The following is an 18,045-nucleotide window of genomic DNA, read 5'->3' as shown; positions in this document are numbered from 1 at the left end:
TACTGCAATTGCGAAAAAGTATGAAGGAATTGTTCAAAATTCACCAAAATTTCACCACAGTGTCTTAAAGCCTTAAAAGTATTGCACACCAAATTTGGAAGCTTTAACCCTTAAAATAACGGAACCGGAGCCGTTTTTATATTTAACCCCTTTACAGTCCCTGGAATCTGCTTTGCTGAGACCCAACCAAGCCCAAAGGGGAATACGATACCAAATGATGCCTTCAGAAAGACTTTTCTATGTATCAGAGCTCCACACACATGCAGCTGCATGCCATGCTGTCCTCAAAAACAAGTGCGCCATACCGGCGCGAAAATGAGGCTCTGACTATGATTAGGGAAAGCCCCTAAAGAATAAGGTGTCTGCCGAGATAATCATATCAAAATACCCAGAATAAATGATTCCTCAAGGCTAAATATGTGTTAATAATGAATCGATTTAGCCCAGAAAAAGTCTACAGTCTTAATAAGCCCTTGTGAAGCCCTTATTTACTATCTTAATAAACATGGCTTACCGGATCCCATAGGGAAAATGACAGCTTCCAGCATTACATCGTCTTGTTAGAATGTGTCATACCTCAAGCAGTAAGAGACTGCACACTGTTCCCCCAACTGAAGTTAATTGCTCTCAACAGTCCTGTGTGGAACAGCCATGGATTTTAGTTACGGTGCTAAAATCATTTTCCTCATACAAACAGAAATCTTCATCTCTTTTCTGTTTCTGAGTAAATAGTACATACCAGCACTATTTTAAAATAACAAACTCTTGATTGAATAATAAAAACTACAGTTAAACACTAAAAAACTCTAAGCCATCTCCGTGGAGATGTTGCCTGTACAACGGCAAAGAGAATGACTGGGGTAGGCGGAGCCTAGGAGGGATCATGTGACCAGCTTTGCTGGGCTCTTTGCCATTTCCTGTTGGGGAAGAGAATATCCCACAAGTAAGGATGACGCCGTGGACCGGACACACCTATGTTGGAGAAATTACAATATTACCACTAGTCTTAAGTACAGACTTATCCTCTGTGGAACAAAGAGGGATACAGGTGTTTCCACCCACAGTTAATGTCACACAATACCTGCATCCTGCCTGAAATATCCCATTAACGAGTATAAAAGTCCCAAATATTGTTGCAGATAATACCATTAAGAACAAGTCCCCAAGACATAGCAGACCCACGCACTTACCTGCATCTAGCCGTCCGGCAGGGGGACGGAACCCCCGGTATGATAGGACGCCGCTCCTCACAGAGACCTGTGTAGAAAAGAAAGGCCAGAGTAAACCTACTCCTGCTTTCTATACTAGGGTAGCACAATGTTAGGAAAACGCAGCAAGACCCACCTTACAAGTTCCTAACTGCTTTAAAGCCACCACTGCCCTGCTGAAGAGACTGACGTGAAGTACGGCTAGACCCAATCCTTGAAAAGGGGAAAGATCAGAGTAAACCTACTCTGGCTTTCAAAATAACAAACTTGTGAATGAAGATAAATAAATCAAATTTCTTCAGACACTAAAAACTTCACCTCCTCCATGCACTAGAGGCAAAGAGAATGACTGGGCGTTGTGGGAAGGGAAGTGATACTTAACAGCTTTGCTGTGGTGCTCTTTGCCTCCTCCTGCTGGCCAGGAGTGATATTCCCAACAGTAATTGATGATTCCGTGGACTCACCATTTCTTAAGAAAGAAAACAGAACTATATATAAACCAAGGACCACAATGTAAACCCCTTACACAGGGACAATACATGTACTTGAAATGCCCGACAACTTATACGATCTTTGGTTTTAGAAGGAAAAACACAACCATATACTTGTATCCAGAATAATCCTCTGAATATTAAAATGACCAAATGGTGCTGGAGAGCAAATCAAAAGGTTAATTTACCAACCTGGGCCTGAATCACATTGGATTTGTGAAAAGCTACCAGCTATCCTGTGTGTGCCTTGACAAATTTATTGTCCAAATGAGTAGTCATATACATTCCCTGTGACCTAATATTACCAAAGATCTTGCCAGCACATTGGTGAGAATCCTTGGAGAAAAATGAAAATATTCCACACCAAAACAGAGGATTTTGAACAATTTGGATGGATTGGAAAACATAATTTATGCTTACCATATAAATTCCTTAACTTCCGGATAGCGAGAGTCCACTGCTTCATTCCTTATTGGGAAATACAACACCTGGCCACCAGGAGTAGGCAAAAACACCCCAGCCAAAGGCTTAAATATCCCTCCCACTTCCTCATTACCCCAGTCATTCTGCCGAGGGATCAAGGAAAAGTAGGAGAAACATTAGGGTATAAATGGTGCCAGAAGAATAAAATAAATAATAGGGGACCGCCCATAGACAAGAAAAAAAAACGTGACTCTCCCTATCTGGAAAGAAAGGAATTTATCTGGTAAACATAAATTATGTTATCCTTCCTAAGATAGGGAGAGTCCATGGCTTCATTCCATACTGTTGGGAAAACTATACCCAAGCGCCAGAGGACACTGAATGAATAACGGGAGGAAACAAAAAGAAAGAGGCAGACTTTATTTTGAGGGCACCACAGCCTGCAAAACTTTTCTCCCGAAAGCTGCTTCAGCCGAAGCAAAAGCATCAAACTTCTAAAATCTTGAAAATGTATGTAGGCAGGACCAGGTAGCCAACTTACAAATCTGATCCATAGAGGCCTTGTTCTTTAAGGCCCAAGAAGAAGCCACTGCTCTAGTGGAATGAGCCGTTATCCTCTCAGGAGGACGATGTCCCTTCTGCCTCTTACGCTTCCCCGAATAGACAACAAACAAAGAGGAAGATTGTCTAAACTCCTTAGTAGCCTGAAGATAGAACTTCAAGGGCACGAAACACATCCAAATTGTGAAGTAAACGTTCCTTCGATGAAGAAGGATTAGGACACAAGGAAGGAACCACAATCTCCTGATTGATGTTGCGATCTGACACAAACTTAGGAAGGAAACCTAATTTAGTACGTAAAACTGCCTTATCTGCATGAAAAATCAGATAAGGGGGCTCACATTGCAAAGCAGAAATCTCAGAAACTCTGCATGCAGAGACGATAGCGAATAAAAAGAGAACCTTCCAAGATAACAATTTAATGTCAATGGAATGCAGAGGCTCAAATGGAACCTGTTGCAAAACCTGAAGAACAAGATTTAGGCTCCAAGGAGGAGCCCCAGATGTAAACACAGGTCTGATCCTAATCAGAGCATTAACAAAGGACTGCACGTCTGGAAGCTCAGCCAGTCTCTTGTGCAATAAAAATCACAGGACCGAAATCTGTCCCCTCAGGGAACTAGCAGAAAGGTCATTCTCCAGCCCATCCTGGAGAAAGATAAGATCCTGGCAACCTTACCTCTGTGCCAGAAAAAACAGAATTTATGCTTACCTGATAAATTACTTTCTCCAACGGTGTGTCCGGTCCACGGCGTCATCCTTACTTGTGGGATATTCTCTTCCCCAACAGGAAATGGCAAAGAGCCCAGCAAAGCTGGTCATATGATCCCTCCTAGGCTCCGCCTACCCCAGTCATTCGACCGACGTACAGGAGGAAATATGCATAGGAGAAACCATATGATACCGTGGTGACTGTAGTTAGAGAAAATAATTCATCAGACCTGATTAAAAAAACCAGGGCGGGCCGTGGACCGGACACACCGTTGGAGAAAGTAATTTATCAGGTAAGCATAAATTCTGTTTTCTCCAACATAGGTGTGTCCGGTCCACGGCGTCATCCTTACTTGTGGGAACCAATACCAAAGCTTTAGGACACGGATGATGGGAGGGAGCAAATCAGGTCACCTAGATGGAAGGCACCACGGCTTGCAAAACCTTTCTCCCAAAAATAGCCTCGGAAGAAGCAAAAGTATCAAATTTGTAAAATTTTGTAACAGTGTGCAGTGAAGACCAAGTCGCTGCCTTACATATCTGATCAACAGAAGCCTCGTTCTTGAAGGCCCATGTGGAAGCCACAGCCCTAGTGGAGTGAGCTGTGATTCTTTCAGGAGGCTGCCGTCCGGCAGTCTCATAAGCCAATCGGATGATGCTTTTAAGCCAAAAAGAGAGAGAGGTAGAAGTTGCTTTTTGACCTCTCCTTTTACCAGAATAAACAACAAACAAGGAAGATGTTTGTCTGAAATCCTTTGTAGCCTCTAAATAGAATTTTAGAGCACGAACTACATCCAAATTGTGCAACAAACGTTCCTTCTTTGAAACTGGATTCGGACACAAAGAAGGCACAACTATCTCCTGGTTAATATTTTTGTTAGAAACAACTTTCGGAAGAAAACCAGGTTTAGTACGCAAAACCACCTTATCTGCATGGAACACCAGATAAGGAGGAGAACACTGCAGAGCAGATAACTCTGAAACTCTTCTAGAAGAAGAAATTGCAACCAAAAACAAGACTTTCCAAGATAATAACTTAATATCTACGGAATGTAAGGGTTCAAACGGAACCCCTTGAAGAACTGAAAGAACTAAATTGAGACTCCAAGGAGGAGTCAAAGGTTTGTAAACAGGCTTGATTCTAACCAGAGCCTGAACAAAAGCTTGAACATCTGGCACAGCCGCCAGCTTTTTGTGAAGTAAAACAGATAAAGCAGAAATCTGTCCCTTCAAAGAACTTGCAGATAATCCTTTCTCCAAACCCTCTTGTAGAAAGGATAGAATTTTAGGAATTTTTACCCTGTTCCATGGGAATCCTTTCGATTCGCACCAACAGATATATTTCTTCCATACTTTATGGTAAATTTTTCTAGTTACAGGCTTTCTAGCCTGAATAAGAGTATCAATGACAGAATCTGAGAACCCACGCTTTGATAAAATCAAGCGTTCAATCTCCAAGCAGTCAGTTGGAGTGAGGCCAGATTCGGATGTTCGAACGGACCTTGAACAAGAAGGTCCCGTCTCAAAGGTAGCTTCCATGGTGGAGCCGATGACATATTCACCAGGTCTGCATACCAAGTTCTGCGTGGCCACGCAGGAGCTATCAGGATCACCGAAGCCCTCTCCTGATTGATCCTGGCTACCAGCCTGGGAATGAGAGGAAACGGTGGGAATACATAGGCTAGGTAGAAGGTCCAAGGTGCTACTAGTGCATCTACTAGAGTCGCCTTGGGATCCCTGGATCTGGACCCGTAGCAAGGAACCTTGAAGTTCTGACGAGACGCCATCAGATCCATGTCTGGAATGCCCCATAATTGAGTTATGTGGGCAAAGATTTCCGGATGGAGTTCCCACTCCCCCGGATGAAATGTCTGACGACTCAGAAAATCCGCTTCCCAATTTTCCACTCCTGGGATGTGGATTGCAGACAAGTGGCAGGAGTGAATCTCCGCCCATTGAATTACTTTGGTCACTTCTTCCATCGCCAGGGAACTCCTTGTTCCCCCCTGATGGTTGATATATGCAACAGTCGTCATGTTGTCTGATTGAAACCTTATGAATTTGGCCTTTGCTAGTTGAGGCCAAGCCTTGAGAGCATTGAATATCGCTCTCAGTTCCAGAATGTTTATCGGGAGAAGAGATTCTTCCCGAGACCATAGACCCTGAGCTTTCAGGGAGTTCCAGACCGCGCCCCAGCCCACCAGGCTGGCGTCGGTCGTGACAATGACCCACTCTGGTCTGCGGAAGCTCATCCCTTGAGACAGGTTGTCCAGGGCCAGCCACCAACGGAGTGAATCTCTGGTCCTCTGATCTACTTGGATCGTCGGGGACAATTCTGTATAATTCCCATTCCACTGTCTGAGCATGCACAGTTGTAATGGTCTTAGATGAATCCGCGCAAAAGGAACTATGTCCATTGCCGCAACCATCAAACCTATTACTTCCATGCACTGCGCTATGGAAGGAAGAAGAACAGAATGAAGTACTTGACAAGAGCTTAGAAGTTTTGATTTTCTGGCCTCTGTCAGAAAAATCTTCATTTCTAAGGAGTCTATTATTGTTCCCAAGAAGGGAACTCTTGTTGACGGGAATAGAAAACTTTTTTCTACGTTCACTTTCCACCCGTGAGATCTGAGAAAGGCTAGGATAATGTCCGTATGAGCCTTTGCTTGTGGCAGAGACGACGCTTGAATTAGAATGTCGTCCAAGTAAGGTACTACTGCAATGCCCCTTGGCCTTAGCACCGCTAGAAGGGACCCTAGTACCTTTGTGAAAATTCTTGGAGCAGTGGCTAATCCGAATGGAAGTGCCACAAACTGGTAATGCCTGTCCAGAAAGGCGAATCTTAGGAACCGATGATGTTCCTTGTGGATAGGAATATGTAGATACGCATCCTTTAAATCCACCGTGGTCATGAATTGACCTTCCTGGATGGTAGGAAGAATTGTCCGAATGGTTTCCATTTTGAACGATGGAACCCTGAGAAATTTGTTTAGGATCTTGAGATCCAAAATTGGCCTGAATGTTCCCTCTTTTTTGGGAACTATGAACAGATTGGAGTAAAACCCCATCCCTTGTTCTCCTAATGGAACAGGATGAATCACTCCCATTTTTAACAGGTCTTCTACACAATGTAAGAATGCCTGTCTTTTTATTTGGTCTGAAGACAATTGAGACCTGGGGAACCTTCCCCTTGGGGGTAGTTCCTTGAATTCCAGGAGATAACCTTGAGAAACTATTTCTAGCGCCCAAGGATCCTGAACATCTCTTGCCCAAGCCTGAGCGAAGAGAGAGTCTGCCCCCCACCAGATCCGGTCCCGGATCGGGGGCCAGCATCTCATGCTGTCTTGGTAGCGGTAGCAGGCTTCTTGGCCTGTTTACCTTTGTTCCAGCCTTGCATCGGTCTCCAGGCTGGCTTGGTTTGAGAAGAATTACCCTCTTGCTTAGAGGATGTAGAGTTTGAGGCTGGTCCGTTTCTGCGAAAGGGACGAAAATTTGTTTTATTTTTAGCCTTAAAAGACCTATCCTGAGGAAGGGCGTGGCCCTTTCCCCCAGTGATGTCTGAAATAATCTCTTTCAAGTCAGGGCCAAACAGCGTTTTCCCCTTGAAAGGGATGTTAAGCAATTTGTTCTTGGAGGACACATCCGCTGACCAAGACTTTAGCCAAAGCGCTCTGCGCGCCACAATAGCAAAACCTGAATTTTTCGCCGCTAATCTAGCTAATTGCAAAGTGGCGTCTAAGGTAAAAGAGTTAGCCAATTTAAGTGCTTGAACTCTGTCCATAACCTCCTCATAAGAAGATGCTTTATTGAGCGACTTTTCTAGTTCTTCGAACCAGAAACACGCTGCTGTAGTGACAGGAACAATGCATGAAATTGGTTGTAGAAGGTAACCTTGCTGAACAAACATCTTTTTAAGCAAACCCTCTAATTTTTTATCCATAGGATCTTTGAAAGCACAACTATCTTCTATAGGGATAGTGGTGCGTTTGTTTAGAGTAGAAACCGCCCCCTCGACCTTGGGGACTGTCTGCCATAAGTCCTTCCTGGGGTCGACCATAGGAAATAATTTCTTAAATATAGGGGGAGGGACAAAAAGGTATGCCGGGCCTTTCCCATTCTTTATTTACAATGTCCGCCACCCGCTTGGGTATAGGAAAAGCTTCGGGGGGCAACGGGACCTCTAGGAACTTGTCCATCTTACATAATTTCTCTGGAATGACCAAATTGTCACAATCATCCAGAGTAGATAACACCTCCTTAAGCAGAGCGCGGAGATGTTCCAATTTAAATTTGAATGTAATAACGTCAGGTTCAGCTTGTTGAGAAATTTTTCCTGAATCTGAAATTTCTCCCTCAGACAAAACCTCCCTGGCCCCATCAGACTGGTGTAAGGGCATGTCAGAACCATTATCATCAGCGTCCTCATGCTCTTCAGTATCTAAAACAGAGCAGTCACGCTTTCGCTGATAAGTGGGCATTTTGGCTAAAATGTTTTTAATAGAATTATCCATTACAGCCGTTAATTGTTGCATAGTAAGGAGGATTGGCGCACTAGATGCACTAGGGACCTCCTGAGTGGGCAAGACTGGTGTAGACATGGAAGGAGATGATGCAGTACCATGCTTACTCCCCTCACTTAAGGAATCAGTTTGGGCAACATTATTATCAGTGGCATCATTGTCCCTACTTTGTTTGTCACATTCATCACATATATTTAAATGGAGAGGAACCTTGGCTTCCGAACATACAGAACATCGTCTATCTGCTAGTTCAGACATGTTAATAGGCATAAACTTGATAACAAAGCACAAAAAACGTTTTAAAATAAAACCGTTACTGTCTCTTTAAATTTTAAACTGAACACACTTTATTACTGAATATGCGAAAAAGTATGAAGGAATTGTTCAAAATTCACCAAAATTTCACCACAGTGTCTTAAAGCCTTAAAAGTATTGCACACCAAATTTGAAAGCTTTAACTCTTAAAATAACGGAACCGGAGCCGTTTTTACATTTAACCCCTATACAGTCCCTGGTATCTGCTTTGCTGAGACCCAACCAAGCCCAGAGGGGAATACGATACCAAATGACGCCTTCAATAAGCTTTTTCAGTGGATCTGAGCTCCTCACACATGCATCTGCATGCCTTGCTTCTCAAAAACAACTGCGCATTAGTGGCGCGAAAATGAGGCTCTGCCTATGACTAGAAAAGGCCCCCAGTGAAAAAGGTGTCCAATACAGTGCCTGCCGTTTTTTTAACAGAATTCCCAAGATTAAAATAACTCTCCAAAGTTATAAACCATTAAATATGCTTATAAAGTAATCGTTTTAGCCCAGAAAAATGTCTACCAGTCTTTAAAGCCCTTGTGAAGCCCTTTATTCTTATATTAAAAATTAAGAAAATGGCTTACCGGATCCCATAGGGAAAATGACAGCTTCCAGCATTACCAAGTCTTGTTAGAAATGTGTCATACCTCAAGCAGCAAAAGTCTGCTCACTGTTTCCCCCAACTGAAGTTAATTCATCTCAACAGTCCTGTGTGGAAACAGCCATCGATTTTAGTAACGGTTGCTAAAATCATTTTCCTCTTACAAACAGAAATCTTCATCTCCTTTCTGTTTCAGAGTAAATAGTACATACCAGCACTATTTTAAAATAACAAACTCTTGATTGAAGAATAAAAACTACATTTAAACACCAAAAAACTCTTAGCCATCTCCGTGGAGATGTTGCCTGTGCAACGGCAAAGAGAATGACTGGGGTAGGCGGAGCCTAGGAGGGATCATATGACCAGCTTTGCTGGGCTCTTTGCCATTTCCTGTTGGGGAAGAGAATATCCCACAAGTAAGGATGACGCCGTGGACCGGACACACCTATGTTGGAGAAAAACACGCTCTTCACACCAGAATAATTAGGTCCTCCCCACCTTGCGGTAGATACGACAAGTAACTGGTTTACGAGCTTGAATAAGAGTATCAATGACACTCTCAGAGAAACCTCTCTTGGCTAAGAGTAAGCATTCAATCACCACGCAGTCAGCCTCAGAGAATCTAGATTTTGATGAACAAATGGACCTTGTATCAGCAGGTCTCTGGAGGAGAAGAGGACATCCCCACTAGATCCGTGAACCACGTCCTTCGCGCCCACGATGGAGCAATCAGGATTACTGATACCCACTCCTTTACCTGCTTTGTTTGCCATGTGCTGCTGGCAGCCATTTTACTCACCTTTCTTGCTGAATCTGGTTCAGAGTGTGTGTTGCTGCTCATTTCCTGCACGCCCTCTTATGGCCAGACGGGTTGTACATCATCCGTGTGAGACAGGTTGCAGTCTCAGAATTGTGATGTCATCACTTATTATTTAAAGGGCCTCTGTTCAGTATGCTTTGTCCTTGCATTGTCTCAGACCTGTTTGTGAGTTCCTGTGTTCCAGTTCCTGTGTATTACCTGGCTAGTGTGACGTTTCTTCTGGTTCCTGATCCCTGGCTTGTTCCTGACTTTGCTGTTCTCCTTGTTCCTGATTCTGGCTCGTCTAACTACTCGCTTTGGGTCCTGACTCGGCTCGTCTGACTACCAGCTCTGGTTTTGACTCCTGGCTTGTTATTTGACTTGTGGAGTTTTTATTATGTTTGTTATTAATAAAGGTGTGATTATGTTTGCACTTCTTGTCAGTCTGATTCCTGGCACCCTGACATTACGCAAGGGCCATGAATCCTGATGGAGCTAATAATCCACCTTTACCTACAATAATTTCCAGGATTGATGAACAGGATCACCGCTTGGATCAATTTGTACTAGCCCTGAAAACCCTTCTGACTCGCACTGCACATTTGGACCAGAGTGTCCCACAAGTTATGACTGCTCCTGTTTCCGCTGCTGCACCTAGTCCTACCAGGAGCATGTCCGGTTCTGCAACTCTACCTCAGCGTTATGGAGGCGATCCTAATCAGTGCAGGGGTTTTTTGAACCAGGTGGGCATTTACTTTGAGATGTTACCTCAGGCGTTTCCCTCTGACAGAGCTAAGGTGGGATTTCTCATCTCTTTACTCTGACACATAGAAACATAGAAACATAGATATTGACGGCAGATAAGAGCCATAGGCCCAGCAAGTCTGCCCGACCTTACCTAACAGTATAAACTTATCTAGTTCGTAGGATAGCCCTATGCTTGTCCCATGCATTTTTAAAGTCCCCCACAGTGTTTGTTGCTACTACCTCTTGAGGAAGTTTATTCCATAAATCAATCACTCTTTCTGTAAAGAAGTGCTTCCTCAAATTACTTCTGAATCTACTACCCTTTAGCTTGAGCTCATGACCCCTTGTTCTTGAATTTTCCATTTTATGTAAAATACCCACAGCCTCAGTTTTACTAAACCCTTTAATGTACTTGAAAGTTGCTATCGTATCACCTCTTTCCCTTCTCTCCTCTAAGCTATACATATTTAGGTCAATGAGCCTATCCTGGTAAGTTTTATTTTTTAGACCATGTACCATTTTGGTAGCCCTCCTTTGCACAGATTCAAGTTTGTTAATATCCTTCTGAAGATATGGTCTCCAGAACTGCACACAATACTCAAGATGAGGCCTAACTAATGATCTATAAAGTGGCATAAGAACCTTACTATTTCTGCTGCAAATACCTCTACCAATACATCCAAGCATTCTGCTTGCCTTACTCGCTGCATTACTACATTGTTTACTAAGTTTTAAATCATCTGAAATAATAATTCCCAAGTCCTGTTCCTCGTCTGTAACAGTCAGTAAAGTGTCATTGAGTCTGTAATTAACATTTGGATTTTTCTTCCCTAAATGCATTATTTTACACTTTGCTGTGTTAAACTTTAGACCCCAGTCGTTTGTCCAATCCTCCAATTGTTGTATATCACTTCTCATTTTGTCTACCCCCCCTGGAACATCCACTCTGTTGCAAATTTTTGTATCATCTGCAAAGAGACATACTTTCCCCTGTAGCCCTTTGCTGATATCGCAGATAAATATGTTAAACAAAACAGGCCCCAGAACTGACCCCTGAGGAACACCACTAGTAACAGCCCCCTCTGCTGAATGAACTCCATTTACTAAGACACTTTGTTTTCTGTCCTTAAGCCAGCATTCCACCCAGTTCACAATTTTTGAATCTAGACCAAGGAGATATAGTTTGTGAATAAGTTTATTGTGTGGGACGGTGTCAAATGCTTTGCTGAAATCTAGATATGCTACATCAACTGCTCCTCCCTTGTCTAATACTTTTGTTACATAATCAAAGAAGTCAATTAGATTAGTCTGACATGATCTCCCTGAAGTAAAACCATGCTGATTTTGGTCCTCTAAATTGTTTGTCTTTATGTAAGTCATAATTCTTTCTTTTAAGAGGCTTTCCATTAATTTCCCTACTACTGAAGTTAAACTAACTGGCCTGTAGTTGCCAGATTCTTCTCTACTGCCCTTTTTATGAAGGGGTATTACATTTGCTATTCTCCAATCATCTGGGACAGCTCCTATTAATAGTGACTGATTAAACAGATCAGTTAATGGGACAGTTAGCACTGATCGAAGTTCTTTTAAAACCCTTGGATGAATATTATCAGGACCCACTGCCTTTGTAACATTTATTTTTGATAATGCTAACAAAACCTCATCCTCTGTAAAAAGATTACTGTTAAGCTTGTTTCTATTTTGCGTAGCATCCCTTAATGTAGACATTGTATCTTCACAATCTTTAGTGAAAACAGAACAGAAGTAATCATTGAGACAGTCTGCAATCTGCTTATCTCCTTCTATTATTCTACCATCAACTGATTTCAATTTTACTATTCCTACCTTATTTTTTCTTCTTTCACTGATATATCTAAAGAATGTTTTGTCCCCATGTTTTACTGACTGTGCTATCTTCTCTTCTGCATGAGCTTTAACCTTCCTAATTAACTGCTTAGTCTTTTTTTGTTGGAGTCTCCATATTTTCATATCATCATCTGCTTGTGTGTGTCTGTAATTTTTATAAGCTATCTTTTTTGTCTTTACAGCATGTGCTACTTCTTTGGAAAACCAAATTGGTTTCCGCTTTCTTTTACTTTTACAGACATGTCTAATACAGTGTGCGGTTGCATCTAAAATGGCACCTTTCACAAATTCCCACTGTTCTTGAACCCCTGTAATAAGAGTTTTCCCCTTTAAATAGTTCTTTAGGTATTCTCCCATTAATGAAAAATCTGCCGTCCTAAAGTCTAAAACTTTTGTTTTAGTCTGGGTGGACAGTTCCTGAACATGAATACTAAACCAAACAGATTGATGATCACTGGATCCTAAGTTCTCACCTACAGACACATCTGAAACTGTATCACCTTGGAGAGACGCATAAATCCCAACTGCATCGGCACCGCAGTATTTGCCTGGGCTAATCCCTTGTGGGAGACTAATAAACCTGTGATTTCTAATTACCCTGAATTTGTGGCCTCCTTACGAAATGTATTTGATGTTCCAGCTCGCTCCTCCTCTGCTGCCAAACGACTCATGTCCATTCAGCAAGGTACGAGATTTGTTGCTCAGTATGCCATTGAGTTCCGTACACTTGCCGCAGAGGTTGGTTGGCTGCCTTCTTTCATGGGCTTTTTGATGCAATTAAAGGTGTCTTTTTTTAATCCTTATTCACATCAGACTCAGAGAGAGAAACGCTTGAGGAAGCATCCTGTACTGTTGTCTCCTACATTGTCGTTCCCACCCATGCCTCCCTCTCCTCCCATGTCTCCTGGTCCCGAGTCACCAAATACTGCGGTGCCGATGCAGTTGGGATTTATGCGTCTCTCCAAGGCTGAGAGGGCCTTTAGGAGGAGGGAGGGGCTCTGACTCTATTGCGGGTTACAGGGCCACCTTTTAAAGTTTTGTCCTACACGGCCGGTTAAACGCTCGCACCTAGGGTCCTGTCGGGGGGCAGACCCTGGGTGGCTTATACTCATCCCCGGAACCGCTAAAGGAGAAACCTTTGGTCACGGTTGTCCTTTCCTGGTTGAACTCCACCATAGTCACCCAGGCTCTTGTTGACTCCGGTGCTTCGGGCTATTTCATTGACAGAGCTTTTGTATCACAGCACTCCATTTCTGCATTGCCTCAGTCCGTTCTGCTTGCTATTGAGGCCATTGATGGAAGGCCTCTTCAGCCTGCACTCGTTACTCACGAAACCACTCCGTTGACCATGGCTGTTGGGGCTCTCCATTTTGAAACCCTACAGTTCCAGGTGATAAACTCTCCGCAGTTTCCGGTTGTTCTGGGTTATCCCTGGTTTCAAAAGCACAATCCCAGTCTCGACTGGCAAAGGTCCGAAATTTTGTCGTGGTCTCTGCAATGTATTTCTACTTGTCTTCGGAAACCAGTCAAAGTCCTGTGCACTTCTTCGGTATCTCAATTGCCTGAGGAGTATCGAGAGTTCCAAGACTTTTTGACAAGGTGCGTGCCTTTACGTTGCCTCCTCACCGGTCTTACGATTGTGCCATAGACCTGCAACCCAGAGCCATTCCTCCTCGGGCCGAGTTTACCCTCTCTCGATTGCAGAGAATTGTGCTATGGAGGAGTATGATGCTGATGCTCTGTCACGGGGAATCATCCGCAAATCCATGCAGGGGCTGGCTTCTCCTTCATGAAGAAAAAGGGTTGCGAGTTAAGACCATGCATCGAATATAGGGGTCTTAATCGTCTTACCATTAAGAATGCTTACCCTATTTCGCTCATTTCGGAACACTTTGACCACCTCAAGGGAGCTACGGTCTTTTCTAAACTTGATTTGAGTGGAGCATACAATCTTGTTAGGATTAAGGAGGGCCACGAATGGAAAACTGCATTTAACACCAGGAGCAGGCATTATGAATATCTTGTAATGCCCTTTGGCCTATGTAATGCTCCAGCTGTTTTCTAGGAATTTATTAATGATGTTCTACGAGATATGTTGCAATAATGTGTTGTGGTGTACTTAGATGATATTCTCATACACTCATGGAACTGGATGTGGAGTGGATAATGTAGCAAGGGTAGTAATCTCACAGGACACCGAGCCCTGAAAGGTAGACGGCTCAGAGGGACTAAGAGCCTTAGCAGGCTTGTCTCCCTTCTTAGACTTTATAACGGTGTTAAGGCATGTGGGACATAATTGAGTGGGCGGGAAAACCACAGCCTCCTCACAATATAAACAGGTATGATTCTTCTAACATGTCAGAGTCCTCCATAGCTCAGGTTATACCCACAGGAAGACACAAATAAAAAAAAATAGATTATAGGAAACAGCACCTTTATACTCCCAATGGCTGGGGCACTCACTACCTCCTAGACCCAGACAGTTAACAGAGGAAACGCTCTCCTCAGGTTCAAGTCTCAGCCGGAATGGAGGAAATGAACATGGACCACACCTGGTCACATGGAGTGCAAGACAGTACTTCTCCTGTTATTACAAGTACAGCAAGTAATAGGAGCTGTGCAACACTTTCAAAAGCGGAAGTGAAACTTGTTTGTTCCAGCCAAAAACACACAGTCTATCAGTCCAGAAAAAAATAAATAACACAAAGCAGCATATAAATAATGAATACACTGATTAATTAACCCCAACTGTTAAAAAAAAAACCTTCAGAGGATATTAACCCTGGATCCTATCAAGGTATAAAAGAGCCACACTGTGACCCTGTTAAAGCATTTTATGTGTAAAAATTGAAACAATCTTACCTCCAGGATCCATGCAGTGGGACAGATCACAGCCTCTCAAGTGTGACAGTCTTATAGCAGGGCTCCTGACATGGACTTTAGTGAGAGAAAGCAGGCAGTGAAACTCTTCAACACTGATTGCTTAGGAGCTGTTAGCAGTAGTCTGGATGGTTTCCCAGAAAAACTTTCCCTGCATCTCCAGACTCTAACTTTCATCAATACTCTCACTGAGTTGTTGACATGACTACTTAAAACTCCAGTCCTATCTCGAAGGGCAGATACCCTTTTTCAGGACTCTCCAAATCTTCTGACACTTCTCTGCCACCTCCTAACGTGACGAAAGGCAAATAATGACTGGGGTAATGAGGAAGTGGGAGGGATATTTAAGCCTTTGGCTGGGGTGTCTTTGCCTCCTCTTGGTGGTCAGGTGTTGTATTTCCCAACAGTAAGGAATGAAGCCATGAACTCTCCCTATCTTAGGAAGGAAATTAAATCAGCTTAATTAGATCAAACAAAAAACTCTAACTGAATCAGCTCATATGTTATATAAGCAAGCATCAATGTATGGCCTAAAATAAGACTCAGCAGAGTGAACACTAATTTTAAAAGCAGACTATTCTTGAATATTCAGCAAAGGGATATACAGAATCAAATCTAGAAGAAATACATCAAATATCTGAGCAGGCCCAAATAATTTTTCATGTTAACTAAAAACATCAAATAAAATGTGAAAAACTTTTTCACATTAGACCTAGATTTTTTTTTTTTTTTGCTTAATCTGAAAAACAGACAATACCTGCATGTTTTTTCTCCTGAATCTTGAAGGAGAAGGGCCTGAATTACACTACCAGAGAGGATAACAGCATAAGTATCAGTATGCTTGGATTTAGACTTGAGCTTTCTGGAGCAAAAATTAGGAGACCTATCAATTAATGTTGGCAGTATTTTCTATAAAATGAACACGATAAAGGTTGTAAACTCAGAAATATTGCTACAGGACCTTGACCCCCAAGAGTACTAGGGAGAAACCTTTAAGGTTATGAGAAATCTGCTTTATCATAACAGCAGCTGTATAAGCTAAAAATGCAGCTTAACTGGCTATAAAAAAACATCTCTTGTACCTAGTAATTACAAGACATGTCTATTGTGTTGCTAGACATATCAGCCAAGTCTAAAGGATTGTAAAACAATTACTTGGAGGAGCCAATCCGGGCTTGAGACTGCAGGCAACTGTAAGGTTCATCAGGCTCTCAACTAAGCACGGTAGGGGAATCACGATGTTAAGATTATTAGTGCAACCAGAGCTAGGGCTGCGCTAATGAAAGGAAGCTTAGCGGGAGTGTGATATGGCATCTCAATGCCTGAAGAGTTTCTGGAGGGGCACGCTAGGTTTAACACACGCAAGTTGAGCTGCAAGTTTCTTCCATTTAATTGTCTAACTGTGATAACTGAGCTAAAGGTAGCACTACTTGTGACCTGGATGTTGGAAGTCAACTCACGGTGGTTTTGTCCCCATGACCTATAGAGGAGGAGCTAAAAGGTCCTTACTGACACCAGTTTGGTGCTTGGTTATTCTATGGAAATCCTGGCGTTCTTGCCTATACATAGCTTTCCTGGTTTTAACCCCAGCTCTTGTCCTGATTGACTCCTCAAGCCTCATCCCTGTCTGTATCCTGATCTAAGGACTGATTTACTGGCTACTAACCAGAACTTTTGACTATTCTTTTACCCTCTCCATTTGCTGTGATGTTTGGTTCCTGACGGACTTCTCTAGTATTGAACTGAATCCTGGCTATGGACTACTCTATGTGTTTACCCCCTTGAGTTGACATTTGGTTTTGTCTATCTTGTGACAACCTCGGCTCTATCTAAATCATGAAATAAAAATGTGGGATTTCAAGTCCATTTAAATTGTCATTTTGTAGCAGCATTTGAATGCCTGAATAAAATAATCCGTTTAAACAGATAGTTAAAAAAAAATAAAAAAAAAATGTAGCATATAAGATACAAGAGAAACTGAATTATTCATTAAAACTTCCACCTGCCCTTGTAAAAGCATCTGTTTTGGGTACTGTGTGATCTGAAATAACAGTAGAAACTTGATGGGAATAATAATGCCAAGAAAGTCTGCAATTTACCATGTATGTTCATTAAACTTCCAAATCATTGGACTGTTTATTTTGTATATCGTTCCAAAATACTGAACCCCAGTCAGACCCACAAAATACCTTAGATTACTTGTTCAGGATATCAAAGCTCATGCTGGGTCTGGAAAATACATTGCTCTTTACAGTAGTTCTACACTTGCTACGTTAAAGCTATGATTTTTGTAACTTAAAATGAAACAATAATGAGAAAAGTACAGGTATAAAACCCTTTATCCAAACTGCTTGGCAATGGAAAAGGTTTGGATTTCTTAATATTTGTATATTTGCAACTGTAAAATGGGACAGTTTGGAGAGAGGGATGGGACCGAGTGTAAATAGCAAAATTGTATGTAATTTAGGCAATATTTACATGTTATAATACAGCTTATACGTGTAACCTAAAGGAAGTGTTGTATCAGATTTAATACTTTTGTATACATAGTACCCTCAGAAAGATAGCACAGTCAATCAGATAGTTAAAGGGCCACTAAACACAGTAAAAATGCATAATCAATAAATGCATAATAAATTGACAATGCAAAAGCACTTAGTTTGAATTTCAAATGAGTAGTAGATTTCCGACACATTTTTAAGTTAGTTCTGTTTTCCTTGCCCCTGCATCATGTGACAGCCATCAGCCAATCACAAAATGCAAATACGTATGTTCTGTGAATCTTGCACATGCACAGTAGGAGCTGGTGCCTCGGAAGTGTGCATATAAAAAGATTATGCACATTTAGATAATGGAAGTGAATTTGAACGTTAGGTAAAATAGTCTGTTCTATCTGAATCCTGAAACTTTATTTTTTACTTTAGTGTTC

General features: G+C 42.2%; 1 protein-coding gene across 2 annotated transcripts in view; it reads right to left on the bottom strand.

The window, feature by feature from the left end:
* NFXL1 (nuclear transcription factor, X-box binding like 1) overlaps positions 1 to 18,045 on the bottom strand; it is a 366,986-nt gene that overhangs the window by 61,534 nt on the left and 287,407 nt on the right. The window lies entirely within an intron of this gene.

The sequence above is a fragment of the Bombina bombina genome, chromosome 2, assembly GCF_027579735.1.
Source record: "Bombina bombina isolate aBomBom1 chromosome 2, aBomBom1.pri, whole genome shotgun sequence".
Classification (NCBI taxonomy): Eukaryota; Metazoa; Chordata; class Amphibia; order Anura; family Bombinatoridae; genus Bombina; species Bombina bombina.
This window is presented reverse-complemented; position numbering and strand designations above follow the sequence as displayed.